At 49.9% G+C, this 15,181-nt stretch overlaps 2 long non-coding RNA genes across 3 annotated transcripts in view; both read right to left on the reverse strand.

Annotated features, from left to right (window-relative positions):
• The window catches only part of LOC110130833 (uncharacterized), a 121,289-nt gene that overhangs the window by 92,543 nt on the left and 13,565 nt on the right, over nt 1-15,181 (reverse strand). Inside the window, exon 1 of one of the 2 annotated variants that reach the window (XR_002311991.2) lies at nt 997-1,086. The exons of the other annotated variant lie outside the window; for it this stretch is intronic. This is a non-coding gene — a long non-coding RNA (uncharacterized lncRNA). Of the gene's footprint in view, nt 1-996; nt 1,087-15,181 lie in introns of those variants that run through there. 2 annotated transcript variants of the gene reach the window in all.
• On the reverse strand, nt 11,334-12,408 carry LOC110130810 (uncharacterized). The gene is made up of 2 exons (XR_002311981.2): nt 12,154-12,408; nt 11,334-11,959 (listed from the first exon to the last, which is right to left on the reverse strand). It is a non-coding gene; the product is annotated as an uncharacterized lncRNA (long non-coding RNA).

Here is a 15,181-nt window from a genome sequence, read left to right on the forward strand (position 1 = left end):
AGCGCGCTCCAACGCGGCTCAGCCTTCCCACCCTGCGCGCCGCCCGCCCGACTCTCGCCCCTCCTCGAACCCCTCGCCCCATCCCTCCATTTCTCCACACCGTCCGCGATCCCCCAACTCAGCCCGCAACTGCCTCGAGCGAGGTGTGTAGAGGGCCAGAGGAGGAGAGCGGAGAGGGGACCAGGGATCCCGGAGCCCAGCCTCCACCCCTCTCCGGCACCCCAGCACCCTGAGCCTCCCCGCCTATCTGTCCTGTCACCCTCTTTCCCCTCTCAGGGTTCCGCCAGCCCCGGCTGCAAGGTCGCGGATCTCTGAACAGGTACAGTTCGGATTCCCCCTGAACCCCCTCTTGTCCCTCCTAGTCCCCCAGCAGAGGTTCCAGCCGTGACTACAGGCGCTGCGTAAAGAGAAAAACTCCCCCAGAGCACTAAATAAATACAGACGAGGCCGCCAGCTCATTGGTGAGGACTAAAATCGTCACCCACCAATCAGGAGAGAGCTCACATTTCCTTTTTTTTTTTTTCCAGAAGGGGGAGGGAGGAAAAAAATATTTCCATTTCTAATTATTTAACAAAACCCAGACTGGAACACGTTAAAATATTGTTGTTGCAAAAAATCCGGCCAAGCCCCCCTGCCCCATTCCAGCCCAGGCGAGGGCGTGAGATATTGGGCCAGGGTTCAAGAGAGCGACCTCTCCCAACAGGACCTAAGCCAGGAGATTCAGACGTAAAATGACAGGCCAAGATAAACAGAAAATATACCCAAACTGCACAGTAGTCAGCCTATTTCTTAAAAAAAAAAAAAAAAAAAGGAGGATGGCTCGAACCCCACTCCCCGTTAAAGTTCTGGAAGCTCGATAGGCAGGGTGAAGCCCCTCCTTCCGTACCCCCCCTCCCCAAGCCCGTCTAGATGTTCAGTGTCTAATGTCCCACTTGCCTCGGGCGCCCTTTCATTGCTGCCAGCCCCCTCTCCCAGCCCCCGCCCCGCACTCCCTACCCATTCTGCAGAATGTTGAGGGGAACAAGAGGCGACCGCCTCTCCGCCGGCTCCCACAACGTCGGGAGATTCCACCCTCTGCTGGAGGAAGCAGAGGGGAGGGGAAGGGAGACTAGGGTGGAAGGAGGAGGGAGATCTCTTTCCTACGTTATCCCTCCTTCCCTCTTCCCTCTCTCCCTTTAGGCCCCCTCCGCCATCCAACGTAGTCAAACTTTGAGGGGTTGCCCTCCTTCTCCCCAGGGCAGCGCCACCCTTCCCCAGTCTGGTCTTCCTCCCCTCCCCCCCCCACCTCGCCCCATCACGGTCCAAGAAGGATTTGGGCAAAGGAACATTCAGACCACCTCCCTCCCCGAGGGTAGTCCCCCCGGGGGAGGAAAGATTCAGCCTAAGTGGGGTGTTGCAAAACATCGCCAGAACTTGGGGGGAAAAGTTGCCATATTTGTTGTTTGCCACCCTGGAATCGACGTGCCGGCGGGCGCGGGCGCACACGCACGCTCTGGCTTAAGCTTGCCCAGAGAAAATCCAGCTAGACCGTCTCCAAGTCTCTGTTGGCCCACCCCCTCCGCCCATCCATCACCCTCCGGCAGCTCCGCGACCCTCCCACCCTCCCACGGCGTCCCCTCGGCTCGGCGACCGGCAGACGCACGCACACACCCTCGGAGCGTCGGCGCGTCCGCCGCGCCAGAGGGGGCTCCACAGTCCGCGGCCGCCGCAGCGGCGGCGCGGCCCCCTGTGGGAGAAAAATAAAAGAAAAAGTTCTACTCAGCCGACCATTGAGCCGACCGACCGCCGGCCGACCTGTGCACCGTCACCCCTTCTCCTTACCTGGGTCCCCAGGTTCCTGGAGCGCGCCGGTCCGGTCCGCACTGCAGCCAGCTTGGAGGCGCCCCTCTCCGACCGGCCCGCTCCCCTCCCGCCCTTCCCCGCCCCCCACGGGTGTTGGCCCGGCGGCGGAGCGGGCTCTTCCAGGTAAGTATATAAGTTACTGTACTGTGTGGGAGGGTCACGATCTTGGTAATTGCGGCTCTCCGAGCTTAACCCCTGCGTTCCTGCCTTCCTCCAACTTGTTGAGGACTCGTCGGGTCGCGGGAGAGCGAGCGAGCGAGCGCGCTGGCGAGCGCGCCGGCAGGAGGGGGGTGGGGGGGAGGTGGAGAGCGGTGCACCGGGCCGAGAGGGAAGAGCCAGACAGCGAGCGGCGGAGTTCAAAAGTCCCCCTGGCAGCGGTTTTCATTGGATAGGTCTTCCCCCCCACCTCCATTCCCTACCCCCCCGGCTTGTCCCCCCACCCCCCCCCCGCGCGCCGTCTCCCTTGTAGGGGACGTCTCCAGGCGAAGTCACGATTCCTTCTCAGTTCGGAATGAACTGTGACTAGAGCCATGACGCAGCCAGCGCGCATTACTCACTTTTTGCAGTCACGACTTGGGAATCCGTGCTGGTTCCAACCAAAATTACACCGCTACCATTGAATTATTTAATAGGATCTAGTTCGGGGGTAAACTTGTGCATTGTGTCAAGCGATGAGGAGAGGGGTCCGGGGGGAAAATGAGGACATGGGGCGTCCTCTCTTTCCCCGTAATGACCCCGCTTCCCACCACTCCACGTGTTGCATATGTTTTATTGCGCTGACATCCCTCCTAGCGCCGCCCCCCCCCCCCCAAGCTCTTGCCTTTGCAAATGTGGCAGAATTTGTAAACATAACCACGCAACTTGTGGGGCTGAGAGGGGCGAGGCTTGGGAAAGGGAAGGAGTGGGTCCGGGTGAGTGACGAGGAGGCCGAGGGGTGGGCTGGGAGGCTGCGAGCAGCTTTGGTTTGAGCTAAATTGTCAAGACGAAGTGTGGGTTGAAGTTATTTGTGTTATTCTCCACAACATCAGTAACAGCCCTTGTTACTATTATGAGTTGACGAATACTGTCTCAGCCAGGGAACCTTCCCAGATAAGACTACTTCTAAAGTAAAAATAACTCGACCCCCGGCCCGCACCCCAGGGCTACGCCTCCAGTGCCCTGAGTTGGGGTGGGGGGGGTGGTCAGGTCACTGAAGCCATAGGCTGTTAGTGGGTTAGGATGGGGGACCTGGGCTCTCCTCTTTCAGTTGAAGGCCAGACCTCACAGATACTTACCTCACCGTCCTTTTTTTTTTTTTCCTTTATTATTATTACAGGTATAGAAAATATCCCTGCATGCACACAAGCTTACTGCAGATCTACAAGATAGCTTCACCTCTCCCCCCCCACTGTGTACAGCCCACCCTTGTGGGCCAATTTGAGGATGCATTTTTATTATTTCTCCCTGAGGAGTTAATCAGCAAGATGTCTTTGTATGCCCCAGTGATGTTTATTCCTCACCCCCCCCCCCCCACTCTGGCCTCTGATAACCTTCCTCCCTCTTCACCTGTCTGGCTACAGGTTTAACTAAAGTAACTGGAGTTGATTGCAGTGCATATCACGTTGGGTCAAACCCATAACCCCAGGGAGTTGATGGTCTCCCCAATAACATTTGGGAACTTGGAGAAGAACCCCCTCCCTCCTTAGTTTCCTTCAGAGCCGGTTTTCAGAAACCCTTTGGCATTTTTGGCTTGAAGGCTCTGGGCGATGTTCCCAAGCCTGGATTTTCTGCGCATCGCACCAGCAACTCTTGTGCTTTGGTTTGGCTTCTAATTCATTCATTCCACCAACTCATTTGGGGCTCCCATGACTAGGACGCTAAGGAAAGGGAATAGTAAGGAAAATGCCATAACGCACAGACACATCCTTACACACCTCCCGGGAACTGCAGGATGTGGGAACGTGGGGGGCATAAAGTGGGAGCGACGAGAGTCTGAATAGAGCGATCCTATAGCCTCTTATTTGAAAGGGACCATCACTGGAGAGAAATCTTTCAAACCCACTGGCGGGAAGGTGCGGGCGCCTGGGAATGGAGACCCAGATAGTGCCTGGCCTCTGCGGAGAAAGCCGGTAAACCACCGGCTTGCGGTTCCTGGAGCGCTGGGCCTTGGCTCATCCTCGAATCTAACACTTTGCACCCCCTCCTTTACATTTTTTCCCTTTCCTTCCCACTCACCCCTCCTTTTCCCCAAAGCTCTCACCGAAGTCACGACTATCCTCTTTGAACATCCTTAACCCTCTCCTCTCCATATCCCTCTTCTGCATTCAGGGCGGGGCTATCCGCAACTGGCGCCAACCCCGCCCCCTGGCGCTCGGAGCTGAACTCGCCAAGGACCAAGGAATTTTCAGCACCTGCCTTCCATGGACAGCTACCGCGCCCTGGGCCAGCCGGGATCCGCCAGGGTCGCGGTCCTCCGGCTCCCGGACCGGAGCGAGCAGGGAAGTTTGTCAAAGGAACGCGGATTTTTCCTTCTTTTACCTCCCAGCCCCACCATGCAATTTTAATCTATATCGCATTGTCTCCATTAATCTCGCAGAGAGATGGCCCATTAAGTCGTATCTGGACACCCTTTAAGACAGAGAAAATGGGGAACGGAGGGGGGCAGTCGAGAGAACCGGGCTCAACAGCGCCGACCCATAGAGAGAGAGAGAGTTGCAGCTATTGATTCAGAGATTGGTCAGGGTGATTCCCGGCTCTGCAAGAATTCCCCCTTTCGGTTCCTTTTCATGCAGCCCCAAATTCATTATGTACACACACAGCTATACCCCTCACCCCCTACTCAGTACCACCCTTCTCTTTAGAAAAGGGGTGAAAAAGCAGCCAAAAAAGAACCCCAGGGCATGCACAAAGTAAGCCTCAGTTCATACTCACAGTCTGCGGCATGCACATGACATAATATTACTTACCCAAACGGGAACTCCTTAAGAGAGAGAAAGAGAAACACGGGGTGGGAAGAGAAAGTGGAGAGAGAGAGGGAGACAGGAGAGAGGAAAGGAAAAATCCAACAATTAATTTCCAGACATAGTTGGGGCGGGGGGGGGAGGAATGCGGTGATGTCCAGGTTTTCTTCCACCCGCGCTGGCTTTTTATCCCAGTGCAGCCCTCGGTCTATTTCTGGAACACGATCAAACCCTGATGCTATTTTTAGCAAGTACTGAAAAAACCTCCACACACAAAGGCATTTCGCTGGAACGTTACGTCCAAAACATTAGATGTGCATTAAGCGCCCCCTCCCCACTTTTCCCTGCACCACCACACTCACTTACATTACTGCAGATGATTTTTTCAAAGCAGAAAAACACCCAAATATTGCTTATATTCTCCCTCCCTCCCATTAACTCCCGTCTGCCTCCGCCTGTTGCAAGCTCCTCACTGTCTCCCCGACCAGAAGGCTTTGGAGTGGTTGTATTCTTTTAGAGCTGCAGGTCCCCATTGACCAGACGTGCTTGGGAAATGGGGGTGGGGTGGGGTGCTTAGACCCCATCCCCAGAGGAGCTTCCAAAAAAAGCTCTAGAGTCTAATGCGGTCCACGCTGGAGACTCCCAAATGAGGAAAGGAAAAGAAAAAAAAAAAAAAAAAAAAACCCTCCATACCCTTCCCACGTTTCCCACCCATGCTTTGCAAAATCTCGCTGTGTTTGCAACACACCGCCTTTGGAAATGTATATTTTGAAGGCGCTGTGTGTGTGTGTGTGTATGTGTGTGTGTGTGTGTTTTGCGTTCTAGTAATTCACTACGAAGGGGTTGGAGAAAATAGACTCATGAAGGCAGCGCGGAGCAGCCGCCTTGAGTCTCCTTTGCCAGCCTGCGTCAGTCATCAGCTACTGACGTCACGTGCAGATTCTCCTCTTTGGTGGGTCTGGTTCAGCCGAGAAGAGGCTTCTGCTCAGAGACGACGCTTTGTGTTCGGCGCAGCCACTGAACAAGCGAGGCGGCCGAGGCGGGCGCCACCCTAGGCTTGGGCTGGGCAGCTGCAGAGAAGGCTGCAACCAGGTGTGCACCGGGCGTGCGGGGCCCCGAGGGCTTGCCCAGCAGGACAGCCCCCCTCCCCAAACGCCCTGCGCCGCCGGGTGCAAGCTCGGCTCGGCACAAGCGCGGAGCGAGCGTCCTTTCCCCGCCCTTTCGCAGCTGACCGCTGTAGCGGAGACAGCTCTGGCTATAACTCGGATTAATTCTGTCTGTTTGTCGGGCAGATAGCCCCAGCTCCTCAAGTGACGCAAATAACAGATTCTAAGGCTCCCGCTCTCTCGCGCGCGTTCCCTTTCTCTCCCTCCCGCTTTCTTTTCCCTTTTCTGTTTCCTGCGCCCACGCATCCTGCTCGGTCGCCCACGGAATCAGCCAGCTACAGCTTCTCAGAGAGCAGTCATCCAAGTTACAGACAGACAGACTCCCAGAGCAGGAACAAATAAACCTGCAATTAAACACACACATACACACAGTCTTTTGCAAACGGCCAGCAGCGTTTAGGGGCTCCCCTGTGTAGGGGAAGGGAAAGCTGATTCACAAATCCACCGGCCTCCAGTCACTGCAGGGGGGCGGGGGGAGCGGAGAGCCGATGGAGAGGCCAGGGACAGGGAAGGGCTTGATGCTGTAGCTTTGCCCTGGCACCACCACCTGAAAAGGAAACCCACCTCTGTAAATACCCAGATGGCAGGGTATTAGCCGATAAACAACTTTTGTTGAATGGGAGGAGGAGAAAATGGAACAAAGACTGCAAAGGCTTAGTCTCTAGCAACATTATCAGGACTTTTTAAGACTAGGCAAGGCTTTAGCCTTTCTCCCTCTCAAAGACCAGGGTATCTTCTATTTTTCATCTTAAAATAATGCTCCTGAAAAATAAGCTGAATGGATTAGTGCTATTTTTAAACCAGTTTGAAAGGAGCTTGTGTCATGAGGGTGATAAAGCGTGCGTGTACGCGCACGCGAGCGTGTGTCTCAGTGTGTGTTGTTTCTGAATCTGAGGTTTTCAGCAGAAGACATGCCACACCTCAGCATGACAGAGGGTTTATTGATTGGGGATGTGATGGAGATGGCAAGAATTCTTGCGGATTGGAAGATCGGAACACAATTACATACACAAATCACCCTCCTCATATCTACACACGATCCCAGATCCAGCTCATATAACTTCTGCCCCGAGGAGTGGGGGTGGGGGACCAGAAAGCTATTTACATCATGCCTGATGCCTGGTCCATCTCCTTTATCAACTTTAATTATCAACATTCCCTGTCAGTGATTTCCCTTTCGCCAATAAACAATTTTCTGTAGGTTACCACTAGGATTGGGGGCACAAGGCCCGAGAGACAGCGAGAGGTCATGGGACTGACCTTTAATCAGTGTGATCTTTAATACCCTCTCATCTCCCTCTTCAGGCCCTCTGAGCCTTTGTAACTTGCCTCAGAGATTTTGGTTTCAGCTTAAGCCTGTCCTGGACCCTCAACTACTGTCTGTGGCTTAAGCCTTGCCTACTGTAGGAAGGCAGAGGACGCCTGCTCAGCACGGAGGACACCCTCTGGCAGCCCATCAACAGCTGTTTATTTTTAGCTCCGTGAATGCATGTATGTATGCATGTGAGAATGCCGCTACCGTGGGGGAGGCGGGCAGCTAGAAGGATCAGTGAGACAGAGTCCGCCTGGGTTCTTGCACTGAAGATGGCTTATCACATGGGATCATTAGATGTGGCCCATTGGACAGAGAAAGTGTTCCCATCATGTGTCTCAAGGAAGTCTTACTGGATTAATGGGAGTGTTAGGCTGACTATGTTTTTAAAGGCACAGAGTAGGTATGTTGTTAGAGATATGAGATGAGCTATGTGTCAGCATAAACTCATGTGACCACACCATTTCTAAATAGACTACATGAACTACGTAGAGAAGAGACACTTTGGAATAGTGTGACCTGCTTTCTGTTTCTAGGCTTTCTGTGGTGGTTGGGTGCTATTGTATCTGATGTTGAAGCCAAAGCAGCTTCATTCAAGATCACTTTGGGTGCCCCCTAACAGCTTTCAGCAAACCCTGTATGTAACCTTAACAAATAAGGCTGAGTTGGAAATAGAAGAAACATGCTGAGAACTTCTGCGTGTAGCAACCACAATTACACTACCTGCAGCAGTCTGATGGGCTCAGTATCTTTGCTTCTCCTCACAGCCCCCACCCCCCGACAAGATAATGCCTCTCTTCTCTGTCTTGCTACTCTAATCAAACTGAGAGGTTACACTGGGGGCTGGGGGCACCTAGGAAACTCAGCAGAAACATTTGCAGAAGGTCAGCCCTTCACAGACAGCATTTTTGGTTGCCCTACGCATCAACAGTCAGATCCTTTGGTACATGCCTGGACTGGAGCTGGTGACCTTGGCTTTCCAAGCTGTCCTGCCATTCTTTGCTAAGGGCTGTGGTGCCCAATTCCTGTCTGAGCAGTCAAGCTAAGGACCTAGAGAATTAATAGACTGACATGGAATCTGTCCAAGATGAAAACCGCCTTCTGCACTGCCGACCCATCCCTGGGCATCCCAAGCATGAAGAGGACTCATTTCCCCTAATGCTGCCCCAGAGGGCCTGGGGGGTAGGCTGCTGTCACGAAGCCCTTGAAAAGAATGGAGTCTCCTCTCTTTCAGGGTCAATGAAGCCCAGAAATGTCCCGCCCGTGTCTCTTGTCTGCTCTCCAAGCACCAAGAAAAATGCCAGTAGGTAAAGTACCGTGTTTGTAAGAGGGAAAAAAAAAATCCAGCTCAGGAAATCAACCAAGGGGAGTCTGTCAGGGAAGATATCCAGGAAAGAGATTCCTCTTGGCCTAAAGATGTCTCCATCAGGGAGCAGAACTATTTTGGCCTAAATAAGGGCCAGGGTAGGGGGAGAATAAACCAATAGTTTTTGAGAACCTATTATGTGCCAGACACTGTGCTGGGTGCTTGCACATAAACGATCTTATGCTTATGGCCATTTTATGGGTATCACTATAATGATGTTGCCCACCCCATTAGGTTGAACATAAATCAATCCCAAAATATTACTTATTTTTTCTATTTTCAAGGGTTTCCCTGGTAGCTCAGCTGGTAAAGCATCCTTCTGCAATGGAGGAGACCCCGGTTCTCCAGGAAGATCCCCTGGAGAAGGGAACGGCTACCCACTCCAGTATTCTGGCCTGGAGAAGTCCGTGAACTAAAGAGTTGCACTAAATTCCATGGACTAAAGAGTTTAAAGCTAAGAAAATGGAGAGCAGGCAGAGACTTTTGTGCAAAAGTCTTGGAGCTTGAAGTTGTAAAACTAAGGATCTGATCATATTTATATTTGTGCCGTTCCCATACTCATGCTCACATCTCTCTATCATATTGCTTTGATTTCAATATCCAGTTTTCTATGTTCTAGTTCTAGTTCCATCATTAGGAATTAGAGATATCTGGGACTTTTTCAGCAGTGACCTGAACAATAAAATTGATTTTTTTCTCCTAAGAGTCCCGTGAGCCAGTATGCATGCCACCACTCCCCCACCCCCTCGCCACAAGGCTATCTGCCTATGAGAAGAGACCTCCCTCTCCAAACCTTTCTACCGGAAAGTTCCAGCTGGTTCAGCTTCAGCCAAAACCCAAGGGATCTGTCTGAAGCCAGCCAGTGCGAAGTGAAGATGCAGTGAACTTTCCGTCCATTCAGGCTGCTACAGCCAACCATGTTGCCCCCTCCATTAAGGAAGTCCTGTGGGGGGTACCAGGGAGGAGTTAGGAACTCCCCAGTCCAGTCTCCCTAGAAGGCTCTTTGAAGGTGAGAACAGCAGCAAATCTGCATTTGGGTTGGCTAGTCCTCCTTCATGCTTTTAGCAACTCCAATCCCTGATCCTTTCCTGATTCTGAAAACTTCAGAGGCCAAGCATTAGCACGGTGGGGGAGATGAGCCACAGCATGCATAATACAAGCTATGCCACCATCCCCTTCCTCTGTTAAGTACACGTTTCATCACTTACCCTGATCAAGAGGTACATTCAGTCTTGGAAAACACTTCTTAGAAGCCAGCATATTTGGAGGTTTAAGGGAGACGTTTTTAAGGACCACTTGCATACTGAAGGAAAGTAACTAGAATTCCACCCCCTCCCTTTCCTTTTGTTGGCATCAGCACTCAAAAAAGTCTCAACTCTCCATCCACCTGAAAGCAATGACAGTGTTCAATATCAGAACAGTTAAGACAATATCTGCTCTTTGCACACCTTCATTATCAAGGAGCAATCTCTTTCAAATGCCTTCTTCCCCACCCTATGCCACTCGAAATGCCTGGAGAACCAGATAATAGACTTTCCTATGCCTTGCCAGATGAAAGGCACATTTGGGAGAATCGGGACCTAGAGGGTCACCCCGGAGTGTCTTGAGTGGGCTTCATGGTAAGGATCTAAGCAAAGACAAGGAAGCCAGAGCAAGCACATGTTAGGGGCTGAGGCTGAAGCAGTAGGGTTGGGTGGGACTCAGGACACCAGCGTGCTTTAGTTTAGCAGAAGCTACATAGAAAAGAATCAGAACTTTGGATCATGGGGAGAAAAGCATAATAATAAAAGAGGGGTGCTTCAAGATAGCTGTGTGAGTTTGACCTTGACCTTGTCGTTGATGGACAATTGTCTACCTCTGAGGGCAGAGAGACCTCAACCACAAATTCATTGGGTGGGGGTGATCTAGTGGATCCAAATTAGCTGAACTTTTTATCCTTTCACTATTAAAGCAGTCTTGAAATTAGCTGCTGCTCTGTGAGACTTGGATTGCTATATCTGATAGTCCAACAGTAAAAAATGGGCATTGCATCTCTTTAAGTCCTAGTCTAATAAATACAGGTCATGGAGCAGTAGAAGAAAGGCCTAACATATCCACTGGATTGGCCAGTTTTGTCTTTTTTGTTGTTGTTGTTGTTGTTTACTTATTGGCAAGGCTATGAGTTAACGAGCTGAGTCTGAATCTTTTCATGAGAAGAGATAGTTCATCTCACTCGTGAAAATCTGGCATCTGCAAATGGTTTTAACTTACCCCTAGAAGTGGAAATAAAACGGGGGGAGAGAAAATATGTTTTCTAAGTATCGTGGGTTTTCTGAGAACCACACTTTTTGTAGTGATTGTGAGAGAGCACTCTGACCTCAACAAATTCTGATTTGGTTAATCCTGGTGGTGGCGGTAGCAGGGTGGAGGGGGTCTGTTTTATGTGTGGTCTAGATTAACATTGTGAGGCTGGATCAATGTTTGCGTCAGGGCTGGGGAATCCCCAAGGGGCATTCAGGTCAAAAGAAACCAGTAAGTGACAAATCTCACAGCCTAACCAGGAGGACCTGTCTCACGAGCCCTGGCTTTCTGAGATCATTACCAATCATCCTAGACAGTGCTGGCAAATGTCACTTACCTCACCATCCAGGAACCTGTGGCTCAAAACCCATGAAGAAAAGCCTTGGATCTCAAATGAAAATGTCTAGAGTGAAGCCATCACAATATGGTAGAATGAAATGCAAATTTAATTGGAGAAAAAAAAATCAAGATGATTCCATCCTGTATTCAGGGGCAGTCCAATTCAGGGGCTCTTTCTTTGTTACCCCCCATATTCTCAATCCGCCCTAAGTAAGGTCTTTCACTCTATATGACTAGGATTAACGGATTGAGGGTGCCTCCATCTGATTTCAATTACATCACTCTCAGATACCTGGGGTACCTTTAGTGAGTGAGACTGCTCTGCCAGAGCGTCTTGAAACTTCATTTTGGAAGAGGTAGGATTTGCCGTGGTTTTCCTGACCTGGGGGGCTGAGTACTGGGCTGATTCTGGCACGAGGCAGGGAGAGGAGACAGGGAAACTATTATCAGCCATCTGGATATAACTCAGAGGGGAACTTGCCAAAGAAAGAGCAAAGCCACTGCTCCTGGGAGGGGCACCTCAGAGAAAGAGCTGGGTAGACAGTGAATGGAGGAAGGATGGTGATCAAGAGGGGGTGATGGTGGCAAGGGTTAATAGGAAGATGAATGTGAGCAGCAACATTGCGGAAAGCACGAGGCAAAGGATGAGGTGTGTCCTGGGTGTCTGAGGACTGCTTTGAAAACTCATCTGGTCTCCTCTTGGTCGCTGGTGCTCCTACAATAGCAAGAATGAAAGGGAAAGGGTGTCAGCAATCTACATTCCATCACTCAGAGCTCCCTGTGAGCACTCAGTTCCAAGTTCTCCCATCCTCTCCTTCAGCGGTATCATTTTGGTTTCTCTGAACATAGCAGAGACACGAGGGCCAGATGCTCACCGCTACAGTTAGGTAAAGGTATGCTCAGCCTTACCAGCAGGTGGCCAAATATGAGTTAACTCCGAACTGGTAGATCTGGACCAACTATTCATCAAGAAATCACATTTCTGACAAAGTACAGCTTGTGATATCAACCAGGTCAAGCCAGAAAGAGTTGCTTCCACTGGTAGCTGAGGGCCAGGAGGTTACATCATAGACAAATATGTTTAACCCAACCACTCCGTTAAGACGACAGCCCAATTGTTCAGGAGATGCTGCGGCAAGCCTGCTCTTGCATCTGCTGTGTTATTATCAGCTGGTACCATTCTGACCCCATTATGACATCACTCTGTCTACTTGGAATGGGGCAGCTAATCGGAGGTCTTGAGACAGGGGTAGGGGAAATAGGTAATATCTGGTGTGACTGCTGTCCCACTGTGTAGATTTAGAGATACAGAAGTGAAACTGGAAAGCATCACTCAATCCATAGAGGAATGGGGATCCTATGACTTGTGTGTGCACCAGTACTGGACTATAGCCTGCATATAGTCTGTCCATGGGGTTTTTCAGGCAAGAATACTGAAGTAGGTTGTTTCCTCCTCTGGGGGATCTCCCCAACCCAGGGACTGAATCCACATCTCCTGCACTGCAGGTGGATTCTTTACCTGTTGAGCCACTGGGGAAACCCCATCCTATGACTTACCTGTATCTCAAATGTCAAGGAAGAATCAATGTGGGAAAATGCTTTAAGGTTCTGTGTGAAGTGAAAAGGATTACACCTTTGCATGGTACAAGAAAGTTGAAATAATATGTGGGATTCTCCCAGGGACCTAGATACCTTGAAAATATGGGCTGGTGAGTGACCAGCTTTAAAAAGGTAAGTGGCTTGTGTATTTCCCAATTCCCAAATGACTCTGTATCAAGGGAGCTCAATCATGAACCAACCTGAAACAGGGAAAGGAGTGACTCAGGATAGGATCTGTGTGTAAATCAAGGAGGTGGTTTCATTACCTGCAGTTAAAAAGCCTGATCGAGAACCTTGGTTTCAACTAACACCAACCAGAAAGTCAGAACTTGAGCTGCCAGTGAAGATTCTGGTCTTGACTCTGCCATTTGCTCCTAATTGAAATCTAGAACACGGCACTCAGTACCTTAAATTGCCAACTTAGAAAATGTGTGTACTGCTACCTGCCCTACCTCACAGGATTTTATTTTTAAAAACACAGGTGTGAACATGCTCCACAATTTAAAAAGGCCTCACCTCTGTCATGGAAATTCTTCTTAGTCATTGTGGCAGTTCCTGTTTTTTCTGCCTGAGCTTCAGAGAGCACAGATTGGACAAGCATTGCTATGTAAGTAATTGCCTTATGGACTGAGTCTTTTTTCAAAAAAAACAGGCTCAAAATGCTCTAGCTCCAGGAAGTTTATGGAACAATCTTGGAACCAGGTATGAGCTATTCATATTAGGTAATAAGAACAAGTTTCACTTCCAGTTTCACATTGTCCTTTGGTCCTTGCTTCTCAGGAAATTCCAAGAACCATGAATGTCACTGAGGGTCTCCTAATCTCTGGTGATGCCAGCAAGTTATTTACATTTCCCGCGGTCTTGGCTGCCTCACGCAATTGTGGTATTTAATGAGATCATGCAACTAAGATGCTTAGCACTGAGTTGGCACCCAGTAAATGTTAAATGAAATTATGAAGGAGGCAGAAGAAACCAGCCTCTGGAATGTCATCCTCCTTGGTGGCTCAGGATATCTTATTTTCTCATTGGTTCAAGGCACCTCCAAGAAGCTCTGATGCCTCAAATTGCTACCCACAGGGCAGGGCAAAATGACTGCTATGGAATTTCTACCAAAGAGCCAGTAGAGGGAGCTCTCGAGTAAAACGTCCCTGGTCTGCCTCATTTCTCTATAAAACAAATCTCTGCCCAGAGGCCAGGGACTTTTTCTCTACCAGAAATCTTTTACTTAGAGAAAACTGGAGCCCTCATCAAAAGACCTGGACCCAGTCCTGTTTTCAGAGTAGCCAGGGAGGGGTTATTGTACTTTAGAAACAACTTGAGTCCCATGCCAAGATTGGGCTCTGGGCTACCCAAAATAGAAAGTTCCTATTAGGGCTGATCCCAGGAGATGTGGGGCTGAGACTTTTGAAGCTAACACTTTTCCAGCCCGTGGAATTTTGAATATTCTCTAGTTTTCTAATCATCCTCTCCCTACAAAGATTGAGATTCACAGTCCCTTATTGTTGTTCACTCACTCAGTCGTGTCCAACTTTTTGAGACTCCATGGACTGCAGCACACCCGGCATCCCTGTCCTTCACCGTCTCCCAGAACTTGCTCAAATTCATGTCCATTGAGTTGGTGATGCCATCCAACCATTTCATTTTCTCCTCCTGGCTTCAATCTTTCCCAGCATCAGGGTCTTTTCCAATGAGTCGGCTCTTCCCATCAGGTGGCCAAAGTACTGGAGCTTCGGCTTCATTATCAGTCCTTCCGATGAATATTCAGGATTGATCTCCTTTAGGATGGACTGGTTGGACTGCCTTGCTGTCCAAGAGACTCTCAAGAGTCTTCTCCAACACCACAGTTCAAAAGCATCAATTATTCGGTGCTCAGCCTTCTTTATGGTTCAACTCTCATATCCATTAATAATTACTGGAAAAAACCACAGCTTTGACTATACAGACCTTTGTCAGCAAAGTAATGTCTCTGCTTTTTAATATACTGTCTAGCTTTGTCATAGCTTTTCTTCCAAGGAGCAAGTGTCTTAATTTCATGGCTGCAGTCACCATCTGCAGTGATTTTGGAGCCCAGGAAAATAAAGTCTCTCACTGTTTCCATTGTTTTCCCATCTATTTGCCATGAAGTGATGGGACGAGATGCCATGATCTTCATTTTTTGAATGAGTTTTAAGCAGCTTTTTCACTCTCCTCTTTCACTTTCATCAAGAGGCTCTTCAGTTCCTCTTTGCTTTCTGCCACAAGGGTGGTGTCATCTGCATATCTGAGGTTATTGATGTTTCTCCCAGCAATCTTGATTCCAGCTTGTGCTTCATCCAGCCCCACATTTTGCATGATATAT

The sequence above is a fragment of the Odocoileus virginianus genome, chromosome 10, assembly GCF_023699985.2.
Source record: "Odocoileus virginianus isolate 20LAN1187 ecotype Illinois chromosome 10, Ovbor_1.2, whole genome shotgun sequence".
NCBI lineage: Eukaryota > Metazoa > Chordata > Mammalia > Artiodactyla > Cervidae > Odocoileus > Odocoileus virginianus.